This window comes from Ranitomeya imitator, chromosome 1, assembly GCF_032444005.1.
Source record: "Ranitomeya imitator isolate aRanImi1 chromosome 1, aRanImi1.pri, whole genome shotgun sequence".
Classification (NCBI taxonomy): Eukaryota; Metazoa; Chordata; class Amphibia; order Anura; family Dendrobatidae; genus Ranitomeya; species Ranitomeya imitator.
The window spans coordinates 255,908,401-255,920,017 of NC_091282.1; positions in this window are offsets into that span (position 1 = coordinate 255,908,401).

Here is an 11,617-nt window from a genome sequence, read left to right on the forward strand (position 1 = left end):
AGTAATTGCTGGTATTACCCATCAAATCTTAAAGGTGGTGTTCCATGGATAAGAATTAATTCTCAAGGGGCTCAATCATTGGGCAGGGGAATCGATTAGGGTATCACTTTTTTTTTTAAACTTAGATTTTTATTGAATTAATTTTCCAGGTCACCACCTGACAGCACCATGGAGGACGTCCTTCTTATACACAGTGGGACAGGAAACACGAGAGTTTAAAAGGACCCTCCCCCTTCCACCCTTCAGTGTTTTTCCTGTCCCACTGTGGATAGGAACGACGAGAGCGTTGTCCCTACAGAGCATGTGGATCGGGGGGGCTCAGCCTCTTCCTTCCCATGGGTCGTATCTCTGTACCGCCGACACCCAATTAATTGGGTCCCTCAGCGACGCCGGTGTAGGGACCTCGGACGGCTACCCCAAGCGTACCTGCATGGATCTCTGCAGGGTGGTCCCTTGGCAGACAGTCCGGAGGAGGGGCAGGTACGGCAGAGCGCTCCGGACTCCATGTGTGTCGGCGGTAAGCGTGCGTTGGACTTCCGGTTTACCGCTGCCGCGTCACTTCCGGGTCACAGCGGCAGCAGGGGGGCGGCCTTCCTCCTCGCTCCTGTAGGAGCGCCGGGACACAAGCAAAAGGATTTAAGGTAAGTGAATACCGCTAGACACCGCAGTTGCAATGGATCCAGGCTATCAGCGTAGAGGCCACGGGGAAACAGGATTCCCTTACACACGTGAGTCCCCTCTAAAAGGTGCGCTCCTTATACTCCTATTAAAGGTACTAGTAGTGGTCCCTTTATATATTCCAGGGGCGTCCTTCATCTGGGGATAAGAAGACGGGTAAAACCAGGAGATGCCCTATATGTGCCACAAAACTTAATGCCTTGTGTCAGAAGCCTCTGTGCGAGCCCTGCACCGCCCGCATTGTAGGAGAGGAACAGGCCTCTCTAATAACAAGCATGAGAGCTATGGTTAGAGAAGAAGTGCAGGCTTCTATATCTAACCTATCTGCCGTCCGGCAGTTCCAGCCTGAGGTCCAGGATCTACCCAGGTCTAGGAAGAGGCAGAGGGAGTCAGATTCGTCTTCTGAGGACAATCAATCAGAATCTGACATTGAGTTAGAGGAAGAATTGTGTAAAGATCCTCCTCAGAAGGGGAAAAAGTATCTTCTCTTCCAATGATATTGATGAACTACTGGGAGCAGTCAGACAGACTATGCAGGTTGAGGAACCTTCGACCTCTCTTTCCGTGCAGGATGAGATGTTCGGGGGACTGCGGTCAGAGACGTCAAAGGTCTTTCCGGTTAATGCCCACATTCGGTGAGTCCGAGTTCAGTCTCGGCTTTGCTCAGAGTTTACAACTACTGACCCCTTCTTCACCTCTTCCCGCAGCTCAATGATTTTGGAAGAGTGGGAGGAGGCAGAGAAGAGGATATCAATACCGAGAGACTTTAGGCTCCGTCTTCCCTTTGACCATGAAGAGGTCAAAGACTGGGAAGATATATCAAAAATTGACATCCCGCTAGCAAAAGTGTCTAAAAGAACTGCCATACCATTCGAGGACTCCTCGAACTTAAAAGAGCCTATGGACAGAAAGGTGGATGGTCTCCTTAAAAAAGCTTGGGAGAGTTCGGCCGCGGTGATCCGCACAAATATTGCGGCGACATCCGTGGCGAGAGCCATGCATCTATGGGTTGATGATTTAAAAGATCAACTGTCAGCCAAAACTTCTAGGGAGTCTATCATCAGTGCTATTCCCTTACTTAAACTAGCTACAGGGTTCTTAGCAGATGCTACGGCAGAATCGGTCAGGTTCTCAGCCAGAGGGCAATCGCTATCTAATGCAGCCCGTAGGGCTATTTGGTTAAAAAGCTGATCGGGGGATGTTCCCTCCAAGAACAAACTATGTTCCATTCCCTTTTCGGGTGGCCGGGTTTTTGGCCCTGTATTAGATGATATTTTGGAAAAAGCTTCTGATGAGAAGAAGGGATTTCCAGAAGAGAAAAAGAAAAAATTCCAGCCCTTTCGTAGACCCTATTACAGTCAGAGAGCAGACTATAGGGGTAAAGGTAAACAAGGGAGATGGAGTTACCAGAAAGGGGGGGATAATAGGAACCGAAATAGAGATCCAGGTCCCTCAAACCCCAGGTCTGAGTTTCGGAGAAAGTGACGCCACCAGAATAGGGGGTCGGTTGTTGAATTACCTGGGGGAATGGGAAAAAATTACCTCAAACCCATGGGTCCTTCAGGTTATATCACTGGGTTACAGGATAGAGTTCGTATCCCGTCCCCCAGAAAGATTTTTTATCTCCAACGCCCGTCTCTCTTCAGTCTCCCCAATGTGGTCAGACATTCAGAATCTCCTCCGGATGGAGGCAATAACTCCCGTACCTCCTCACCAAAGAGGAACAGGTCACTACTCGGGTCTTTTCTCAATAATAAAACCATCAGGAGAATCCCGAACCATCATAAACCTCAAGCCATTAAACAAATGGCTATTGTACAAAAGATTCAAGATGGAGTCCATTCGCTCCACAATTCCCCTATTGGGGAAGGACGTGGTAATGTGCACTTTGGATCTAAAAAGTGCGTATTATCACGTCCCAATTTTTTCGCAACATCAAAAGTACATAAGATTTGCGATAGAGAAAGACGGTTCAGTCCTTCATTATCAGTTCCGTTGCCTTCCGTTTGGTCTAGCATCGGCTCCAAGAGTTTTTACAAAACTCATCATAGAGATCGTTTCTTTTCTAAGGAGACGAGGTATCATAATAATACCATATCTAGACGATTTCCTGTTAGTGGCAGACTCAGTGTCCCAACTCAAGATCGATTCTCAGTTAGTGATCTCCACACTGCAGAAACTAGGTTGGGTGGTGAACTGGAAAAAATCACACTTAACTCCAAGATCAAGACGACAGTTTCTGGGGGTAATACTAGACTCAGACATCAGGAAGTCTTTTCTTCCGGACAAAAGGCGGTCAGACCTGGTAAAGAAGGTTCGACAGTTTGCAAGAACTCGGTCCTAGGCCTGATGACAGCCTGTATCCCATGTGTCAGCTGGAGCCAATTCCATTCTCGTCAACTACAGAGAGCGGTTCTAACAACATGGGACAGAAGACAGTCTTCGTTGGACAGACAGTTTGTCCTATCCTATCGAGTCAGAAAATCCCTACGATGGTGGATGGTGTCAGGAAACCTTCAGGTGGGGGTCCCATGGATCCAGACTCCGGCAGTCATGGTAACCACGGATGCGAGTCAGCAAGGTTGGGGCAGCCAGGTACTCGGAAGATATTACCAGGGTCTGTGGAATTCGGAAGAGAACAACAATTCTTCAAACCACATAGAGAGACACAGGCAGTTTGGAAGGTTCTGTGGGCAGCCCGGTCCCTATTAAAGAACAGACATCCGAAACTGCAACGTCTGTCGGATCAGATATTCGAATGGGCAGAAAGTTCGGTACTTTCTATTTCAGCAGTCCACTTAGAAGGCTCAAAGAACCAGGTTGCGGATTTTCTGAGCAGAGAAAAACTATCACCCATAGAGTGGGAACTGAACAGCGGAATCTTCAAGACCCTGTGTCAGCGTTGGGGAACCCCGTCCGTGGATCTTTTCGCGACCAGAAGAAATACAAAGATAAAGACCTTCTTCTCCCTAAATCCTCAAGACAATCCAGCAGGGGTAGATGCCCTTTCTCAATCATGGAGCTCGGGTCTGCTATACGCCTTTCCCCCTCTGGCATTAGTACCAAGGGTACTCAGGAAGATCTGCGAGGACAGAGCTCGGGTGATCCTGGTGGTCCCTTTCTGGGCCGGAAGGAGCTGGTTCCCCCTACTAAAGAAGCTGGCAGTGGACAGTCCTTACCATCTTCCAGTCAGGGGGGACTTACTTTCTCAGGGTCCGATCCTCCATCAGAACCCAGGAAAGTTGCGGTTAACAGCTTGGATCCTGAGCGGCAGATCCTAAGGTCAAGAGGCCTTTCAGAAGGAGTGATTTCGATTCTACAAGCAAGTAGGAAACCTGTGACTTCAACAATATATCTCAGAACCTGGAGAAAATTCTGCAGTTTTTGTGGAGACACAACAATCGATGTTGATCACCCTAACATACCCAGAATTCTTGATTTCCTACAGCAGGGATTTAAGAACGGGCTCAAACCAAGTACTTTGAGGGTTCAAATTGCAGCTCTCAGTGTATTTTATGACTCTTCCCTTGCCGCTCACCCTTGGATCGCTCGGTTCTCTAGAGCGGTCTCGAGGCTGAAACCTCCAATCAGGAAGTCTGTGCCTCCCTGGGACCTTAATTTAGTCCTTAATGTTTTATGCAAAGAGGCCTTTGATATAAACAGAGACATTAATATCGCTAATCTTTCCCTAAAAACAGTTTTTTTTAGTAGCCATCACATCAGCCAAAAGATTAGGGGAACTTCAGGCCCTTTCCATCCAGAACCCTTATCTACAAATATTTGATGATAGGTTGGTTTTGAGGCTTGACCCAGGATTTCTCCCCAAGGTAGCCTCTGTATCAAATATTAACCAAGAGGTCGTTCTTCCGTCTTTTTGCCAATCTCCTAAAAATCAAAAAGAAGCCTTTTTCCATAACTTAGATGTTAGGGAGACGGTGCTGAAATACTTGGACATGACTAGGGCCTGGAGACAGGATAATAATCTCTTTGTCCTGTATGGGGGTCCTAATAGGGGAAAAAAGGCATCAAAGTCCACTATTGCCAGGTGGATTAGATCCACTATTACCACGGTCTATCAGTTACAGGGAAAAGATCCTCCAGATAGCCTTAAAGCTCATTCATCCAGGGCTATGGCCACGTCTTGGGCCGAAAAAGGTGGGGCCTCAGTAGATCAGATTTGTAATGCAGCATCCTGGTCTAACATTAGCACTTTTTCAAAACACTACAAATTAGACGTAGTTTCTTCTCAGTTAGCTTTTGGCAGGAAAGTGCTTCAAGCGGTAGTCCCACCCTAGAACTAGGAAGTTTCCTTTGGTACTTCTCCATGGTGCTGTCAGGTGGTGACCTGGAAAACGGTAATTAATCTTACCGATAATTGTATTTCCAGGAATCCATCCTGACAGCACGGATAGTTCCCTCCCTATGGCAAATATGTGTTTTACTTATGTGAAGTAACATTTGTATTAATCTTATGTTCAAAATAAATTTTCTGTTTGCATCCATCCAGATGTGTTACTTTGGAAAAGCACTGAAGGGTGGAAGGGGGAGGGTCCTTTTAAACTCTCGTGTTTCCTGTCCCACTGTGTATAAGAAGGACGTCCTCCATGGTGCTGTCAGGATGGATTCCTGGAAATACAATTATCGGTAAGATTAATTACCGTTTTTCCCCTTCGCCTCATTGGGGGGACACAGACCGTGGGTGTATGCTGCTGCCACTAGGAGGCTGACACTAAGTGATACAAAGAAAGTTCGCTCCTCCCCTGCAGTATACACCCTCCTGCTGGCTCTCAGCTAACCTGTTCTTGCTTAGGCCTCTTTCACACTTCAGTCTTTTCCTCAAATAGCGGATCCGCCATTTTTTTTTTGGGTGGATCCGCTATTTTCCCTTAGACATACATTAGCGACGGATTGTGGCGGATGGTCGTCTGTTCCATCCGCCATGTGACGGATCCGTCGAGATTTGGCGGACGTAATGTAGACATTGACGGACATTATAACGTTTTCTGTCTGCGCCGAAATGGCGGTTCGCGACGGATCCGTCACGTCCGCCATTCCATAGAATGGCCGCCTATGGGCGACGGATCCGTCGCGACCGTCATTTGGCGGATCCGTTGCCCCAATCCGCTTTTTCAATTGCGCATGCTCCAAAAACTAGATACTTTTCCCAGACAACCCCCAAGTAACGGATCCGTCAAAAAAATGGATCTGTTAGAACTGTTTTCTCAACAATTGTGACGGATCCGTCGATCCGTCACTATGTCGGAGCAGACTGACGCCAAACAACTGAAGTGTGAAAGAAGCCTTAGTGTCCGTAGGAGGCACAGGGACGGGTCTGCTATTCAGACCCAAAACTCATTTTATTTTTGCCTTTTTACATTTTTTGATTTTACTTTTTACAACGGACGAAGGGTCGAAGGATCCTTTCAAGGCTCTGATCTCCCCGAACCATCAACAGGCGAGCACGGAGAGTGTCGCCTCTCGGTATCCTCTCTTGCGATGTGGGATGCCACGCCTGAGCTGATTCCTAGGGGCGACGGGTCCCTTCAAGGGCACCGATCTCCCCACAACCTGTACGGACGAGCACATGGAGTGTGACCTTCATGTACCCTCTTCCCCAGCCAGGCCTATTGCCGGACATTCAGCCCTGTCCCATCCTAGGTGATAACCCTTTGGATGTACAGAGGCCTAGCTTGTGGCGTCCGAGCAGCCCCCACTGCACCACCACTGTTGAAAGTGGATGGTACAAGGAGGTGGAAGGTTCCTCCCCACCTCCCTAGCAAAGAGATGATGGATTGAGGACTTCTCTTTATCCCTGCACCATACAAACAGCAGCGACAGCAGACAATCTCTTCTACTTCTCTGACCTGCTAAACACAGCTGCATATTCTGCCTTCCGGCAGCTTCCTCGGTAAGTACAGGGACTTGAGCGGCTGGAGAGCTCTGCGCAACCGGCGGATTCCCCCCCCCCCCCTTTTTTTTTTTTTTTTTGCAGCGGCTGGTCGCTTTTTCCTTTTTCCCGCTCGGCGCCGGCACCAAAAATTTAGCCCCCGGCTTCGGGTTTGTGTAGGTCGCAACTTGGAGCCTCCGCCCACACTAGGTCATGCTTCATGGCTCCGCCCTCCCTATTCAGGCGCTTCTCGTTCAGGACGAGAACTCTCACACATATTCTCGGTGGCCATCTTCATCCTCCTGCCACTTCTGGACACGAGCTGTAAACATCCGGAAGCGGCTGCTGTATCACACCGGCGGTATTCAGCGCTGATCCAACGCTGACGAGGGACTCAGGATCCGGGTAGGGAGATGTAGCTCCATCCCACTCTCCCCCCCCCCCCCCTCCGCACTCCTCCGGCAGCATAACATGACCAGCACTCCCTAGTTAAAAGGGCACATGTCCCATTATTCACTGGTCTTAAAGGTACATGACCAGCATTCACTGGTCTTAAAGGCACACCTGGTCTTAAAGGTACATGACCTGCATTCCCTGGTTTTAAAGGCACATGACCAGCCCAAAGCTGGTCACCTTTCCCAGAGTACCTAGTTCAAATGAACTCAGGAGGCCGTCGCCGATCCCAGTTGTTTTTTTCCCAGAGTACCTAGTTCCCCTAAAGGGGCTTCGTCACTGACGCAATCCATGGCTTCTCTGACCAAGAGATTGAATCCCTATGTGAACACTCTGTGGTTCGAAGTGCTTGCAGGACCAATATAGATGAATCCTCTCCTACATGGGAGCCATCGGCTAGCAGGGGCCGCAAGTATTCTAGAAATGGAACAAGACTCCGCATATCAATCGGAGGTTGCCTTGGGTCTGGACTCGCCAGAGCCTCGGAATAAGATGGATTCGCCTATTTAGGCCATCAACCAATCTCATTAAATTGACAAGGGTACTCAAGGTAGCGTGGTCGAGCGGTCTAGAGCACTGGGTTTAAAAAAGGACTACGGTTCTGCTCTAGATCACACTGGGTCCTCAAAACGGAGACAAAACTCCCTAGTAGTGCATTGCCTTTTTCCTGGATGGCAAGCCTCAGAATAAGCGATTCACTGGCGAGCACCATGGCAGCACAGTGGAAAACACTGGTGTTTTGCAGCATGGGAGTGCAGGGTTCCAGTCCCACCATGAGCATTTGCAAATGGGCTTGCTCTAGAAGCAGAAGCCTCTTCAAGCGCAGTACCCTTTTTCAGCAATATGCAAACTCTGCGACATGAGATGCCATGTCTGGTCTTTTTTTTTTTTTTAAAGGCGACGGGTCCTTCAAAAGACACCGATCTCACACCATCATCAGACGAGCACATGGAGTGTTGCCTCCATGTATACTCTTCTACAGTCGGCCCTAATGCCAACCCGGTCCACCCAGGGGCTTGATCTCCGTGGATGTACGGACGCCCTCCTTTTGACGTCCGAGCAGCCCCCCTCTGCATCGCCACTATTTAGCGGATGATGCAAGGAGGCTGGACTATCCCTCTCCACTTCCTTGTTAAGAGGATGGTTGATCGAGGGTTCATCCTTTTTTTATCTCTGCACCGTTGAAAGACAGCAGCGGCTCAACAGATGGGTTTTTTCCCTTTCTGTTGGATGCAGCCGTGCACTTTGCCACCTGGCAGCTTAACTCCTGTGGTATACTTACCAGTATCCCTACCCGATGGATCATCTTTTAAAAAGACAATATGACTTGTTCTGTCTTGCGGCCTCGAGTTCAGCGCTCTACCTTTCCTTAGCCGCCGCACGGGTTGCTAGAGCAATGGTCTCCTGGTCTGAGACCTTAGTTACTTTGATTCAGAACTGTTTCCTTTTCCAAGAGACAGTACGGCTGGCCAATCAAATCTCTTGAGCGGGATACTATGTGGTTCACTGCCTCTTTGAATGCGGCTAGTTGCCGCGGCGCTGTCAGCAGTGAATTCCATTTCATTCAGAAGGGCTTTATGGCTCAGAGAACAGAAGCAACCTCTCGCATCACTCCCTTACAGAGTGGTAGGTTATTCGCTGAGAAGTTTGGGGCATTCCCCACGCAGGAACAAAGGATCGCAGGTGTCCTATAGACCCAACTAGCAGTGGAAGGGTTGTCCTGGACAGTCTAGATCTAAGGGATCTTGGTTCTTAATTTACGGTCCCCCTTATTTTTTTTTTTATGACCGATCCTGGACCTCAAATTTCTAACAAGCTTGACAAAGGCCTCCTTCTTGGGATGGAGTCCCTCTACTCGGCCTTTACTTCAATGGAAAAAAGGTAGAGTTTTCTAGCATCCATCGACATTCGGGATGCTTACCTTCACATTCCTAAATTCCTCTCTTAAAAGATTCTTTTGCTTTTCCATTCGCAAACAGCATCTTCAGGTCACGACCTTGCCCTTCGGCCTTACTACCGCTCCCAGAGTATTTGCAATTATCATGGCGGCTGTCATGTTCCTCTTACACTCTGGGTTCGTGGCCGTCCTGCCCAATCTGGTCGACTTTCCAGCCGTTCTTCCAGGACTGCGCGAAGTCCGTCTATATATACTTTGCTATACCCTTCCTCACCTGGGTTGGTGGGTAGACTTAGACAGTTCTCCCTCATTTCCAGCCCAGCAGATATCCTTTCTCCCAGCTCAGTGGTTACTAGTGACTTCCAATACCAGTCTTCTGAGCTGAGGAGCATCACCACACTGCTCAAGGCCGATGGTTATCTCGGGAATCCAGTCTCCCGATCAGTTATCTGGGGATCCGAATGGTTCCACTGCTCCTACAGCAAGTCCAATGCCTTTTGACAGGTCTCCCCATCCGAATTCAATCGGATATTGTCATGGCTATGCCATACGCCTATCATCCAACAGGTACCCGCGGTCAGGCGCCTTGACCGAGGTACTTCACACTCTGATGGGCCAAGATTTCTCATTCGGTGATCTCGGCAGTACTCATCACAGGAGTAGATCTCTGGGTGGCAGACTTCTTCAGCCGTCAGGGTCTCGCCTCAAGAGAGTGGGAACTTAATCCGGAAGTCTTCCAACAGATCTGCCTTCACTGGAGCACTCCAGATGTAGATAAGATGGCATCCAGACTGAACGTCAATGTACTCGAGTTCATGGTTCGACCTCGAGATCCAAAAGCCATCGCAGTGCATGCTCTGATTCTTCCGTGGTAGCAGTTTCCATAACTCCCCTTCCACTGCTTCCGAGAGTCTTTCACTCCCAGTGTTCCTGTGAGATCCGCACGGACCACGTTAGTTTTTTTGTTGCGGAGCTAGTACTTTTCCATCTTATTGCAACAAAACTGCAAGTAGGGACTTTCTTGCAGGGAATTTTCACATGTGGTTCTTCCCTTTCACATACCGTTAGATCTTTGGGACCTTAATGGTCCTAGGAGTCTTACAGTAGACTCCTTTTGATACAGACTGTACTATCAGGGAAAGTCGCCCCCTTTTTTCTCTGCAATCTCGTCATCCTGACAAGCCTTCGGAACTAGCCATTACGTTCTTTCAAACTTTTTCCTTAATACCATCAAGGCAAAGTTGTCCTCAGGCCTTCCCCGTCCCTTGTTACCATGGTGGGATTCTATTCCCAATGTTACGAGGGCATTGTTCTTCCATCACCTCTTTCAGCACCAGTCCTAGGTTCTCCATATTCTGGACGAAGTGAGTGCTCTGTGTAGGTACGTATCGAGCACGGTATCCTTCCGAAGGTGGAACACCTTATTTGGGCTTCCTGACGGTCACAGGAAGACTTCCTGACGGTTACAGGAAGACTTCCTGACGGTTACTGGAAGGTTTTGGCCATTTCACTGGCCATGTTAGGCTGGTGTATTCTTTACACCATCCAGGAGTCCTTCCGTGTTAGATGTCAGTCTATCTCGCTGTCTATCGAGGTTTCTTGGGTTCTAGGCACCAGGCGTCGGCAAAGCACGCCTGCAAGTTTGTGGGTTCGCTCAGTCTGCGTGCATTCTTGAAGCACTATAATTCCCAGCCTTCCGCAGATGTGAGTCTGGGCAGGCGGACTCCGCAGGCTGCGGTGGCGCACTTGTAAGTAGCGGTTACACAGGGCTTGATCTGATGTTGTCCCCACCCAGGGACTGCTTTGGGACGTCCCATGGTCTGTGTCCCCCAATGAGGCAAATAAGAAATAGGGATTTTTGTGTACTCACTCACCATAAAATCCTTTTCTCTGAGCCATTCATTGGGGGACACAGCTCCCACCCTATTATTAGCTTGTGCTTGTTTTTATAATTTGACATGCTATACTCTCATATATAATGTGGCATGCTATATGCTCCTATATTGTTGTTGATCTGCTTTTGCACCGAACTGGTTTGCTGAGAGCCAGCAGGAGGGTGTATACTGCAGGGGAGGTGCTAACTTTCTTGGTATCACTTAGTGTCAGCCTCCTAATGGCAGCAGCATACACCCACTTTCTGTGTCCCCCAATGAATGGCTCAGAGAAAAGGATTTTACGGTGAGTACTCAAAAATCCCTATTTTTTACATGCATCAGTGCAAATTTTACATGAAGTATACATACTGATGACAAAAATTGACCAAAGCCTATCATCATATGCATGCTATGCTGTTATGAGATGATGGGTAGCAAAATAACTATTCAGGTATAATTACATTGATTCAGAAGGAAAATAAACTAAAAACTGTAAAGGGGGAGGGAAGAGAAGAATGTCTGAAACTGGTACATCTTTTGCATATTGATCACCCAGCATGGGTGCTTAACCTTAAACTCTTTGAGAGTTGTGCAGGACCCATCGACACCAGCGTTAACCCGTAACACACAGTAGCATCTCTACTCGATGGGTCACCTAAAAAATTCCTATATAGATGCTTCTCGTAGTAGTTGCTCTTGATACCACACTTTTGGTTGAAAACAAGTTCTAATGTCGCCCTGAATGCGTTCTGGAAGCATGGAGATGAAACTTTCCCAACTTTCAAAAAAGGACTGCACCCTTCCCTCTTTATGTAAGGAGGCCTCAGC